Genomic DNA, 13,814 nt, shown 5'->3' with positions numbered 1-13,814 from the left:
CCCTCAAAAAAACAAAATAAAGCAAAATTGAGGGGTAACATCTATTACCTTGAAGTCTGATCTTTTTTCAATCACTCACCTAGCATGAACGTCTAAAACCTGGTGTTTATTGTTCATCTCCTCACCCCAAATAGTATACTCCTAGTGCAGATTTCTTCTGAGTAGCTAAACTATTCTTTCTTTCTTTTTCTTTGTTTCTTACTTTCTTCTTTCTTTCTTTCTTTCTTTCTTTCTTTCTTTCTTTCTTTCTTTCTTTCTTTCTTTCTTTCTTTCTTTCTTTCTTTCTTTCTTTCTTTCTTTCTTTCTTTCTTTCTTTCTTTCTTTCTTTCTTTCTTTCTTTCTTTCTTTCTTTCTTTCTTTCTTTCTTTCTTTCTTTCTTTCTCTTTCTTTCTTCTTTCTTTTGTTCTTTATTTCATTCTTTCTCTCCTTCCTTCCTTCCTCCCTCCCTCCTTTCCTTCCTTCCTTCCTTCCTTCCTTCCTTCCTTCCTTCCTTCCTTCCTTCCTTCCTTCCTTCCTTCCTTCCTTCCTTCCTTCCTTCCTTCCTTCCTTCCTCCCTCCCTCCCTCCCTCCCTCCCTCCCTCCCTCCCTCCTCCCTCCCTCCCTCCCTCCCTCCCTCCCTCCTCCTTCCTTCCTTCCTTCCTTCCTTCCTTCCTTCCTTCCTTCCTTCCTTCCTTCCTTCCTTCCTTCCTTCCTTCCTTCCTTCCTTCCTTCCTTCCTTCCTTCCTTCCTTCCTTCCTTCCATTTTTCCTTTCTTTTTGGCTTTGGGCTGCACCCAGTGGCACTCAGGTATTACACCTGGCTCCATGCTTAGAAATTGCTCCTGGCAGGCTTGGGGGACCATATGGGATGCTGAAAATCAAACCCAGGTCCATCCCGGGTGGGCAGTGTTCAAGGCAAACGCCCTACTACTATGATATCTCGCTGGCCCTTAAATTACTCTCTTTTATTTCTTTTTTTTTTTTTTTTTTTTTTGTGGTTTTTGGGTCACACCCGGCAGTGCTCAGGGGCTACTCCTGGCTCCATGCTCAGAAATTGCTCCTGGCAGGCACAGGGGACCATATGGGACGCTGGGATTCGAACCGATGACCTCTTGCATGAAAGGCAAACGCTTTACCTCCATGCTATCTCTCCAGCCCCTCTTTTATTTCTTTATTAAGTAATATTTTTATTTAAACACCTGTACTACCTTCCCATCATCAGTGCCCCCATCTCTTCTCTCCCCCACCCCCTGCTTTTATTCAAGACAGGTTTTCTACATCCTTCACTCATTGACATTGTAACGCTTACACTATTCTCTTTTGAGTTATCAGTTTTTAGTTATTAGTTGTTGTATGAGTTTTTTTTATAACTTTTATTGTGACCAATGTGAATTACAAATCTTTCACAGTTATAAGGTACATAGTGAAAGAGAATTAGAGCCATTCCCACCACCAATATTATATTTCCTCCACCCCTGTTCCCAACATGCATCTCATACCTTCCCTTTTGACCCTTGAACTGCTAGTATAATAGGTTCCCTTTGTGTATAGCTTGTTGTAGATTGGATATCTTCATTCTATTGTCATTGACTTTGGGTTGGGTTTTTAGGTCTGATAATTTTTTATTTTCACTCAATGTTCATGAGACTGTTTGCCCCTGGTACCATCCACTTTTGTTTTTTCTCAATTTATGAGGCAGTACAATATGATTCAGGATCTATGATTCTGTTGGGGGAAAAAAGGATAAAAAAGAAAGCTGAGAGGAGCCCACCTAGAAGCTATAAATATAAATTTAAAAGAAGAAAGAAAGAAAAAGAAAAAAACCAAACCAAAACAAGCAATGACAAAATACACAACAACAACAACAACAAAGCAACAACAACAACAAAAGGAAGGGGGCTGGTGTGGCAAGTTTTGTTTGTTTTTGCATAGGCACAGTAAATATTAGGGAAATTAGAAAGGGAGTTCCCTTGGACTAAACGATAGAGGATTTCTTCACCCTTGAAGCATACTGTCATGGGAACAACTATAGACTCCAGACATGCTCTTGTAGAACCTCAAAGTCTTTTTTTTAATTTTTATTTTGATCATAGTGGCTTACATATCTTTCACATTAGTATTTTAGGTATATATTAACATTGAATCAGGGGAATACCCACCACCAAATTTGTCCTCCCCCCTTCCCCGTTCCCTTTCTGCAACCCATATCCCCCACCATTACCCTCGGGCTGCTAGAGTAGGTGGTCCCCTCTTAGTCTAGCTTACTATCAGTGATCATACATCTGTTTGGTCCTAGTGCCCTCCCTTGTTTCTCCCTCTATTTGAGAGGCTAAGCTAGATAAATCGAGTTATGTGGTTTTGTTTGAGGGAAAGAAAAGCAATAGAATGGGGTAAAGATTAAGCAAAATTTTTTTTAAAAATAATAAAAATATGCTGAAAATGGGTGAAGTCCTTCTAGTGGCTATCAGCCTCAGTTTGAGAGAGGACTTGAAAAAGGTAATTGAAACACCATAATAATACAAAAATAAATGTCAAATTAAATATCCAGTGAGTCCTACAGCAATAAAGAGAAGCTGCACACAATAGTCTTGGTTCTGAATTCAAGTCATGCCGGAGTACAAAAAGAAAGAGAAAGATAAGATAAGATAAAATAATATAAAATAAAAAAGGAGACATCAACTTCAATATCTACACCAAAATAAGGACATCAAAAAAACAATCAATCAATAAATATATATGTGGAAAAATGATTATTTTGTGCCCTTTTTTTCCTTTTTTTTTTTTCCACCCTGCATAGGCACAGTAACTATTGAGGATATTATAGAGGGAATTTCCTTGGCCTAGGAGATACAGGGTTTCTTCATCCCTGAAGTATACTGTCATGGGATTAACTCTAGACCCCTTGCATGATCATTTACTCTCCTCTCGATGCTTTTGTGGTGTATGGAAGACTTCTGCTTTGTCATGGATGGTAAAATCAGTCCTCTGTATCTAGAGATCTTGATGACTGTGTAGCTCAAGGAATGGAGTTAATAATGAAGGCTTTCTTTGTGGTTCTAGCAGTTCTGCTTCTTCAGTGTCATTTTAATTCATCTTCTGTAGTTGGTGTTCTTGGTCATTATGTTGCTCCTAGGATGGAGCCTGGGACAGAATCTTTTGTTATGTTTCTGGAAGACCCGTTCACTTGCGGTTGTCTCAGTCAGACCTCTGGAATTGGAGATCTTGTTTGTTGAACAGATTGTAGACCAAAAGCTAGGTTAGAGCTTTTTGTTGTTGTTGTTGGTCCCGGGATGCATATGTCTAGTCCTGGTTGTAACAACCAGTCATCTGTATATATAGCATTCTTGGTTTTTGCACAGATCAAAGGGTGATATGTCTTCTGTTTTTGTCTTATCGTTGGCTGGTGAGGAAGGATAACTTGCTCTTAGATCTAGTTGTTCCCATTTCCTCGTTGTCAGGTTATCAATTTAGAACTGGCGTAAGTTGGCGTCAGAGCAGCGTTATGAATGCCCTGGAGGGGACTTGGTTCCTGGAGCTGTTGTGGAGAACTCTGTCATTTCTATGTCTGGGATCCAGGAGTCAAGGCTGGACAGTTGATGCCTATTTCCCTGGAGTCTAGGTTGGCTCCCCATGACATACATTCAGGGTGGGAGATGTCCCTGTGTTGTAAAAAAGTGTAAGTTCTTAGCCCTAGTAGATAAGAGCTTGCTTTTTTTTTTTTTTTTTTTTTTTTGGTTTTTGGTTTTTGGGCCACACCCGTTTGACGCTCACTGTTACTGATTTTCTCTCTCTCTCTCTCTTTTTTTTTTTTTTTTTTTTTTTTTTGGTTTTTGGGCCACACCGGTGACGCTCAGGGGTTACTCCTGGCTATGTGCTCAGAAGTCGCTCCTGGCTTGGGAGACCATATGGGACACCGGGGGATCGAACCGCGGTCTGTCCTAGGCTAGCGCTGGCAAGGCAGTCACCTTACCTTTAGCGCCACCGCCCGGCCCCAAGAGCTTGCTTTTACACGTAAAATTTCCCCTATTTTTAATATGCCTTTGCAGGAAGAAGTGGTGCTACATTATATTGCTGGTGGATTTGGGGGTGGAGAGAGAAGAAAACAGACCCATGACAGAAACTAAAAATATATATGCTCAGACATATCTAAAGAAAAAAAGAGTTTCTTAAAAGAAAATAAAAGGATTAAATAAAGGACATAATTAAAGGAATAAAGTGGGGCCAGGAGGAATAGCATGGAGGCAAGGCGTCTGTCCTTCCTGCAGAAGGATGGTGGTTCACATCTCGGCATCCCACATGGTCCCCCATGCCCACCAGGGGCAACTTCTGAGCACAGAGTCAGGAGCACCCTCAGAGCGCCGCCATCTGTGACCCAAAAGAAGCATAAAACAAATAAAAGCAAAAAGCAGAACAAAACAAATAATAATAAAAAAATGAACAAGGGGGGAAAAAGAAAAAAAAAACAGAAAAAGGGAGAAAGTGATACAGGAGATTACATTTGGGGAGAAACAGTATAAGAGGTAGTGTTATATAGGTCTATACTTATTTTTGTTGTTGTTATTGTTTTTGGTTTTTGGGCCACACCCGGCGGTGCTCAGGGGTTACTCCTGGCTGTCTGCTCAGAAATAGCTCCTGGCAGGCACGGGGGACCATATGGGACACTGGGATTTGAACCAACCACCTTTGGTCCTGGATTGGCTGCTTGCAAGGCAAACACCGCTGTACTATCTCTCCAGGCCCAGGTCTATACTTATGATGATAGTATAGGCTTCCCCATTGTCTTTTGAGATTTCCTCGTGAGGTGTGGGCTCCACGCAGGTAGGTCTTGGGTAGAGTTCTTGCAATGGGAGTTCTTTTGGAGCTAATCCGGTATTAAGCCACAGTCCACAATAGGGAGAGGTGATTAGGAGGGCCACACTGCATGTGTCAGTCAGGGTGTTGGTTGTATTTTCTTGCTGGAAACGAGGTGTGAGTTTGAGTGGGTGTCTCTTCACTTGGGAACTGGGTACTGGTTCTTTGGTGTAGGAGGTTGGTCTTGATGCCTAATGGGTTAAGAACTGAGGGTGAGGGCTTGGAGGGATAGCACAGCGGTGTTTGCCCTGCAAGCAGCTGATCCAGGACCAAAGGTGCTTGGTTCAAATCCCGGTGTCCCATATGATCCCCCGTACCTGCCAGGAGCTATTTCTGAGCAGACAGCCAGGAGTAACCCCTGAGCAATGCCGGGTGTGGCCCAAAAAAAGACAAAAAAACAAAACAAAACAAAACAAAAAAAAGAACTGAGGGTGAAGAGTTATAACATGGTGGGGATATTGGGGATTGGATTAAGGGGTGAAGGGATTGTCAGGTTTCTGATGTGGGGAAAGAGAACAGTACATGGGAAGGGTTATATAGGGTATAGGTATAGATTGTTTGTGGTTTAGGTTTGTCTCTTAAGGAGGATTCCTATCTCTGTGTGCTCCTGCCCGCATATAAACATATAGAAGTTAGCTTAGGTATATATTAATGTAGAGAGGTGGGGAGGGCAAGAGATATGCTGAGTACAGAAAGATAGGTAGGTATAGTACCTGTAAGGAAAGGGAACTAATAGATCAACTTTTGGATATGTATAGGTTTCGTGTCTCGAGTACTAATCATTGTGTTAGTGAGGTCTATCTATATAGGTGTTTACCCTTTGCAGTATTGTCCGCAGCACTCTCTTTTTATGGTTCCAGGAAACATTCTGCTCAGTTGTGGTGTCAAAATCAGTCCTCTGTAATTAGAGATTTGGTATTTGCACAGATCCAGGACAAAGTCTAGGATAGTCTTTTTTTATGGTTTCAGAAGTTCTGCTCAATCAAGATCGTCAAAGTCAGACCTCTTTAATTAGAGATCTTGGTTTTTGCACAAATTCTAGGATAAAGCTTAGGATAGAGTCTTTCTTTTTGGTCCCAAGAAAAGTTCTGCTCATTCGCAGTTGTCAAAGTCGGTCTTCTGTAATTAGTGATCTTGATTTTTGCACATATCAAAGGACAGAGTATCTTCTGATTCATCTTACTGTTAGGTGATGAGGTAGGGCAGCCTGCCCTAGATCAAATTATTGCTGTTTTCTAGTCATCAGGATATCATATCAACCTAGTCTGGCACAAGGTGGTGCCAGAGTGGTACTAGGGACTCCCAGGGGGTGATTTGATTCCTGGTGTTGTTGCAGGGAGCTGTGTCAGTTCTAAGGTTGGAATCTGGAATCTGGGGTTGGACCGCCACTGTCTAATCACCTAGGGTCTAAGTCGAGTCCCCATGACAAATAAGAATTAATGAGTTTTTTAATTCTGGTATGTATCTAGCCATTAACTCTAACTTTACAATTTATTTGGTGACTATTATATCCTTAAATGTCTCTCCTTTCTTTTAGTTCTGCAGATCATCTACTGTAGGGAAATGATGAAAAAGATATCTGAAAAAAAAAAAAAAGAGTTTTGTTCGGTAAATAGTCCCTAAGGTTCAGTTCTCTCTTCATTCCTATACTCATCAGACTTTCTGAAGTGTCATTGCCTGGACCTGCAGCCAGACTAGCCAAATTGAAAAGAAATGGCATTGTATAAGTGGTATTGGCAACTGGACTTTGTTTTTGAATTGTGAACATGTTGAGTTTGGAAAATTTAAAGTTTGCATAAGCCAATGCTTAAATTTAAGAAAAAAAATTTCTAGGTAATTAAAAATGTATACTGCCAAGATGAAGCAATGGTTGAAATAGAAAGTCTGAACTGTATGTTGGTTATGCATTGGCTACTGATCCCTGGGCAATTCAGAGCCTTCTGGTCTGTGCCTTTTTTTCTTGGCAAGAAAAAGAGGAAGGACTAAAAGCACTGTTTTCAAATTGTAGGTTATAAACCAATAGAGGATTGTGAAATTAATCTTCTGAGTTAGAGCCAGTCTTTCGAAGAATAGATAAGAAAGGAATATTATACATCTTATACATAATATTTTGTGGAGCATTCATTTGTTATGCGTATGTATGCATACTGGATTATAATTACTAGGTTATGGAATGAAAAAAATTTTCCTGCCTAGATTTTTTATCTCTTTAATTAAAAAAAATTTTTTTTTTGGGCCATACCCGTTTGATGCTCAGGGGTTACTCCTGGCTATGCACTCAGAAATTGCCCCTGGCTTGGGGGGACCATATGGGATGCTGGGGGATCGAACCACGGTCCATCCTACGCTAGCACTTGCAATGCAGACACCTTACCTCTAGCGCCACCTTCCTGGCCCCACATTTAAATTTTTTAATTGATTTATTATTGGTTTATAATAGTGTGGATTTCAGAGGATCAACTGTCACCACTACCACCACCGAAGTTCTAGTGTCATCTCACTACCAAAATGACTCCTATGCTCATTCCTTCTAGTCTCTCCCCTTCCCCTCAGATTACCCGTCATTCCACCTAGTCAAAAATCTAGCTTTAGGGGCCGGAGAGGTGGTGCTAGAGGTAAGGAGCCTGCCTTGCTAGCGCTAGACAAGGAAAGGACCGTGGTTCGATCTCCCGGCATCCCATATGGTCCCCCCAAGCCAGGGGCAATTTCTGAGTGCTTAGCCAGGAGTAACCCCTGAGAATCAAATGAGTGTGGCCCAAAAACCAAAAAAAAAAAAAAAAGAATCTAGCTTTATTGTCTTATTCAAGTTCCATATAGAATAAAATCATGTAGTAATTGTCTTTCTCTTTCTTTGTCACTTTATTTTACATAATGATCTCAAATTCTATTGTTTTGCTCAAAATTTTAATTTTATCATTTTCTATGTTCTACTGAGTATATTGATGGGCTTTTAAGCTGATTTTTGATTTCATGTTTTGATACTGTATAATACTGCTTTGAACAAAATTATACAAAGAGTTTTTCAAATTAGTACTTTTTTGTCTTCTAGATAAATACCAATGAGTGGCTAAAACAAAGTTTTTAATGAGTTTTGGTTAAAAAAAGGATTTAAGAAAACCTTAAATGTGATCAATACCTTTTTATTTTATTCATTCATTCATTCATTCATTCATTTGTTTATTGGACCACATCCAATGGTGCTCAGGGATTACTCCTGTCTTTGTGCTCAGAAATTGCTCCTGACAGGCTCAGGGGACTATATGGGATGCCTGGATGCCAGGTCGTTCCAGGGTCTGCTGCATACAAGGCAAAAATCCCTACTGCCCTCCAGTCCCTGATCAATGACCATTTAATGAGCATTTAAGATTTAGAATATGTTTCCTTAGTAAAAATATATATATTTATATATGCTGAATATACTTACATATTATTTATATAACTAAATATTTGTATTTCGTCATAACAGCATTTTGGTCTTATATGTAAAACACAATTTGGATATTTAAGCATGTCCAGTATAGATAAACAATGACATAGAATTGGAATTTATTTTTCTCAAGCAGAAAACTTTATTTTTTAAATATCAAAGAAATTGAGAATTTAGTACCTGACCCCAAAAAAATAAAACGGTAATGTTAAGAACTAAAGTAAAATTGTGTAATTTTGTACTTTTTATTGGTGAGGGAGCTTACCTTTTTTTTTTTTTTTGATCTCATTTATGGGATTAAGCTTTTTTCCTATGGTAATCATTTGGAGTCTACTTTTTGGTTTTCCTAATGTTCCATTTTGGAAGGGAAAACCAGTCTATTGCCCTAGGATGATTAAAAATGACTAGTATTGGAAAAAAAGCACATTTGAAGGAAACTTGAGAATGTCGTGAACACGAACTACTTATAAGTCTCAGCAACATTTCCATAGTAGAAGACATTTGCATTAATGCACAAAGCTGTAAAGCCTTGAAGAAATCCACAAAGGTTCTGCAATAATTCTGTGCGCAGCTGCCAACCAGTCAGCAGAGCCACTGATGAAGCCTGAGCAGGTAACTCCCAAGATCAAAACAGCCATTTGTACTTCAAATAATTGCTTTGGTGTCATTTCCAAGATACTTCTGAATGCTGTTAACTTCAAAGAACTTGCTTCCCCTATTTGAAAAATGGATATTTTAATGTCTGCCAAGCCACAATTCTATGAAGCATGATAGTGAGCAGAATGTTCTGTCGGTTTTCAGATGAAAGGTCTCAAAGTTCTACAACTTGCTAAAGTCATAAGACCACCTCTAAAAGGTGCAATGCTCACAGATAAATATCAACATCAAAAGAGAAGTCCTCTGGCATGACACACTACATAGCAACCATCTCTGCTTCAGCCAGAATTGTTGTTGACTAAAGCACAAGCAAGTAATTATTGATTTGGTGAGGGAAGGCAGGGTACTGTAACCCTGTGATAGTGCTTCTCCCCAGCAAGATGGCCATAAGAGGATCAATAGAAAACCATGATCTCAGGAGCAACATGAATTATCACACATTATTTATAGACAACCAGGACTTTTAAGTTTTGTATAAAATTTTTTAGAACATTTTAGCACTTATCCTGTGACCAAGAAAATGTAACAATGCTCACCTGGGATAAAAATGAAGGTAAGAGTCTTCAACCATTTTTTATAAGTCATAAAAGACAAACCACAGGATTTCCTAAAACTGGAACAAGAGCAAGAAGTTTTCCATCTCATATATGTATTTACTCAGTTCCAACTGCCACCTTTTACTTTAGCCCAGGGGCAAAGGGACACCCACACAAATGCAAGATACAGGATTTAGTCAAGATCATTAGGCAAGGGTGCCCTTCCTACACAATGATGCCTTCTAGGCACAGGGACGGGAAATTATGTGAGGAATGTGATAGCACCAAGTCTGAACACAAAGATGATGGGACGTTGGCACAGGCCTGCTCAGTCTTGACTTTAGCTTATAAAGAAACTGGAGGAGGTTGGCACACTTTCTGCCGTATGGTGGGATGACCAGAGTGCATATGACTTCTCTTTTCTCTGCCTGCCTAACACTGTCTTTGCAAGGTGCAAAATACCATTTTAAATGCATCATGTCCACTGGCAAATTAAAGGCCGTTCCAACATTAGGGTGTTTATTAGAGTGGTGTGACAATCAGAGGATTAGTGAATAAAACCTTGTGCAAGCAACTGGATCTTCCACCTGCCTTGCTCTTTAGCTGGTATGCACCCCTGAGATGAGATCTTTATTGTACTGTTCAAAGGCAAAATTAAAATGGGTTCAGGAGAAAGGTAGAAAATTGCCTTATTTGAGGACATACAGATGAATGAAAAAGAATAATAATTGTTTTTTGGGGGGCCAGTGAGGTGGCGCTAGAGGTAAGGTGTCTGCCTTGCAAACGCTAGCCAAGGAAGGACCGAGGTTCGATCCCCCGCCGTCCCATATGGTCCCCCCAAGTCACGGACAATTTCTGAGCGCTTAGCCAGGAGTAACCCCTGAGTATCAAATGGGTGTGGCCCAAAAAACAAAACAAAAAAATAAGTGAGAGAGAGACAGAGAGAGAGAGAGAGACAGAGAGAGAGAGACAGAGAGATTTCTGAAAAGAGCAAGAGAAAAACAAACCTCAAATATAAGGAAGAAAAATAAAATAAAATTCAAATAGAATTTCCAAATGAAACTCTACAAGCAAGGAAAGAATATAATATGTTTCAAGTGCTGAAAAAGAGGAACCTGCAATCAAGAATCCTCTAACCTGAAAGGACTTATTCTGATTTGTGAAAATGTTATGAAAAAAAATATTTTCAGATAAACAATAGCTGAGGACATCTGTACATATAAATCAGTTCCAATTAAAAATACCAAAAATTGGGTCGGAGCAGAGGTGGAGGACGTAAGGCATATGTACTAGCCTAGGACAGACCGTGGTTCGATCCTCCTGTGTCCCATATAGTCCCTAAGCCAAGAGTGATTTCTGAGCACATAGTCAGGAGTAACCCCTGTCACTGGGTGTGGTCCAAAAACAAACAAACAAACAAATAAAAAAACCCCCCAAAAAAACAAAAAGTTAAATAATAAACATAATCAAAATTTTTATTAAAAATACCAACAAATTTCTTTATATAAATAATTTCTCTAAATATGAATGAACTGTACTATTTTATTAAGAGGCAGAGAAATTGTGGGACTGTAGTAAAAGGGGAACCCTTAGTCATCGTTTTTGATAATGTTATATGATCCAGACTTTATTAAAAAAAAAAAGAATAGTATGGGAATTTCTTTAAAAATTAGAATAAAACTCCTGTAAGACACAATAATTTACTTTTTGATACCTATCACCCAAAGACAAAAACATTAATTAAAGTGTTATTTATATCTATATTCATTGAACTTCTTAGTAGAATACCCAGGTTATAGAAATAATCCAAATGTAAAATGACAGATTAACAAAGAAGTGGTGGCATATAACACAATGGAATAGCATTAGAATAATAAGAGATAAAATAATACAGTATGCTGTGACTTGCATGGAACAAAGTAAGAAAGACATAGGGAGGAAGATAGATACTTGATCATCTCTCTTATCTGTGTTATATAGCAATGCTAATAAACAGAAGATACATTGAGAGCAACTCAAAGATTGAAGAAAGCAGAATGTTGATAAAGAAAGATAAATCCTAAGTGAGGCATTAGAAGAACTGAAATCAATGACCTTGTACTGGACTCTTAATCTCCCCCAAACCAGATACAGATTTTTGTGGGCACAATTTCAGTGTCTATAAAGTCATAAAAATATAAATTATGTCAAATACCTTTGCATGCATTAAAGGTAGAAATTAACTATAAAAAGAAATTTGGAACAAATATCAACATTTGTAAACTAAGTAATATACTATCAAATAACTATTGGATAAAAGAATAAGTAAAATAGGAAGTAAAAATAATTTATCAAAATGAACAAAATAAAGCAATCAACTATCAGAAATTATGGTACACAGACAGGAAGTTCATAGGAATATAAGCTTATATTAGAAAATAAAATATCTAATAGATTCACAGTTTGAGAAACTAGAAATTGAACAAGTTTCAATGTAAGTGGAAGGAAGGGATAATAAAAATGAGAGGTGAGGGGTTGGAGAGATAGCACAGCGGTAGGGCATTTGCCTTGCACACCTCTATTTCAGGACTGATGGTGGTTCGAATCCCGGCATCCCATATGGTCCCCCATGCCTGCCAGGAGTGACTTCTGAGCGCAGAACCAGGAGTAACCCCTCAATGTCCTGGGTGTGACCCCAAAACAACAACAACAACAACTTAGAGGCGAAACTAATTATAAAGAGATCAAGAAAATAAGACAAAGGGTAAAGTTGGAAAAAAAAAAAACTTTTAAGAGAAAAAACAAGGGTGATAAATCCTTAGACTCATGGAAAAGGAGAGAAAGCCCATGTAAAATGAGTCAGAGATCAAAGGGGAGACATTATAACAGTCCCCTCAGAAATATGAAAGAATAATTTAGGTAACTATTAACAATGTTACTGAGTTGTAGAACAAAGACAAATAAATGAATTTGAATAAATGGATAAATGATTGGAATCATATCTCATCCCAACACTGAATCAAGAGAAAGTACAAAGCTCGAAAGACCAGTCACAAGTAAGAAAATTGAAACAGTAATTAAAAATCTCCCTAAGAACTAAACCCAAGACAGATTGGTTCAATAGTGGTTTGGTGGGGCCGGAATGAGAAAGTACAGTGGGTAGGGCATTTTCCTTGCTTGCGGCTGACCCAGGACTGACCCATGTTTGATCCACAGCATCCGATATCATATGGTCCCCCAATGCCTGCCTGGACCAATTTCTGAGCGCAGAGCCAGGAGTAACCCCTAAGCACCATCAGGTGTGGCAAACAAACAAACAAACAAACAACAAAACATGGTTTGGTGAAATTTTTTTTTTTTGGGTTTTTGGGCCACACCCGGTGACGCTCAGGGGTTACTCCTGGCTATGAGCTCAGAAGTCGCTCCTGGCTTGGGGGCCGGGGGATCGAACCGCGGTCCATCCTAGGCTAGCGCAGGCAAAGCAGGCACCTTATCCCTAGCGCCACCGCCCGGCCCCGGTTTGGTGAAATTTTTAAAGAAGATTTACTATCTTTACTATTAAGGTCTTCCAAATGACAAAACAAAACAAAACAGGAATTTAAGCTAACCTTACTTAATACTAAAAGAAAAACATGTATTTTTAACAATAAAACTATAGATTTATATCCTTGAACATTGACACAGAGATGCTGAACAAAATTTTAGTTAAATGAATTAAATAATGTATCAAAAGGAAACTACATCATGATCAGATAGAATTCATTTCAGAGGTGCAAGGATGTTTCAATATACACAAATCAATGAATCTAATGCACCATATGAACAAAAGAAAACATTTTTTGAATATTTAAATAATGGAATAAATATTTTTATTATTTTAATCTGATCATGGTAAAAAAAAAACCTTTCAATAAGATGGGAACATATACCAAGATAGTAATGACCATTTTTTTCTTTTTTTATTTATTATTATTATTATTTTTGTTTTTGGAAAAATATGGAACGCTTCACGAATTTACGTGTCATCCTTGCTCAGGGGCCATGCTAATCTTCTCTGTATCATTCCAATTTTAGTATATGTGCTGCCGAAGTGAGCACTATTATTTTTATCTTTATTTAAGCACCATGATTACAAACATATTTGTTGTTGGGTTTTTCTTTTGTTGTTGTTGTTCGGTTTTAATTATAAAAATGTACACTCTCCTTCACTAGTGCAACATTTCCACCACCTAAGCTCTCCATCTTCCTCCTCTCACCCCTTGCCTGTATTCAAAGGCATTCTTCTCTCACTCACTACAATTGTTATGATAGTTGTCAGTGTAGTTATTTCTCTAACTGACCTCACCATTCTTGGTGGTAAGCTTCATATTGTGGCCAGTTCTTCCA

General features: G+C 38.6%; 1 non-coding gene across 1 annotated transcript; it reads right to left on the bottom strand.

The window, feature by feature from the left end:
- Nucleotides 1–13,419: 13,419 nt before the first annotated feature.
- Nucleotides 13,420–13,526, bottom strand: LOC126005575 (U6 spliceosomal RNA). The gene has a single exon (XR_007494623.1). It is a non-coding gene; the product is annotated as a U6 spliceosomal RNA (small nuclear RNA).
- Between the last annotated feature and the right edge of the window lie 288 nt (nucleotides 13,527–13,814).

Source organism: Suncus etruscus, chromosome 3 (assembly GCF_024139225.1).
Source record: "Suncus etruscus isolate mSunEtr1 chromosome 3, mSunEtr1.pri.cur, whole genome shotgun sequence".
NCBI classification, from domain to species: Eukaryota; Metazoa; Chordata; class Mammalia; order Eulipotyphla; family Soricidae; genus Suncus; species Suncus etruscus.
Note: the sequence above shows the minus strand (reverse complement) of the source record. Positions and strands in the feature narration are given on the sequence as shown.